We start from the raw sequence: 493 nt of genomic DNA, 5'->3' as shown, positions 1-493 counted from the left end.
AAATGTATAAGGAAATAGAGAAAGGAGGAGACACGCAAGGTATCAGAAATTGCATACGGAACCGTCCACGATGGCTATATCCAGCGGTCGTTACATACACGTGTCGGTCATACAGTGGGATCATCTTTCCCCATTTTGTGTCACTCCTCCCGGTGCTCTTATCACGGCTTCTTTTTCAGTTATTTTGTTAAGTTAAATAGTTAATAATGGGTTAATGGTTCTAATTATCTTCCAAAAATTAAATAAAATATTTTAAAGAGTTTATTAGAAGGATTAAAAAATTTAAAATAAATTAAAAATAAGATTTTTTTAAAATTATAAAAAATATATATATTTTATAAATAAAAAAAATAAAAATACCATTTTAGAATCTCTTATAAGAGAAAAGTGGAATTTTCTCATAAATAAATAAAGATTATCACATTAGGCACTTGTAATTTAGAATGGCCAAAATGTGCCTTATACAGTTATACCAGAGGTGAGCTGCGATTGT

Source organism: Arachis ipaensis, chromosome B03 (genome assembly GCF_000816755.2).
Source record: "Arachis ipaensis cultivar K30076 chromosome B03, Araip1.1, whole genome shotgun sequence".
NCBI classification, from domain to species: domain Eukaryota; kingdom Viridiplantae; phylum Streptophyta; class Magnoliopsida; order Fabales; family Fabaceae; genus Arachis; species Arachis ipaensis.
This window is presented reverse-complemented; position numbering follows the sequence as displayed.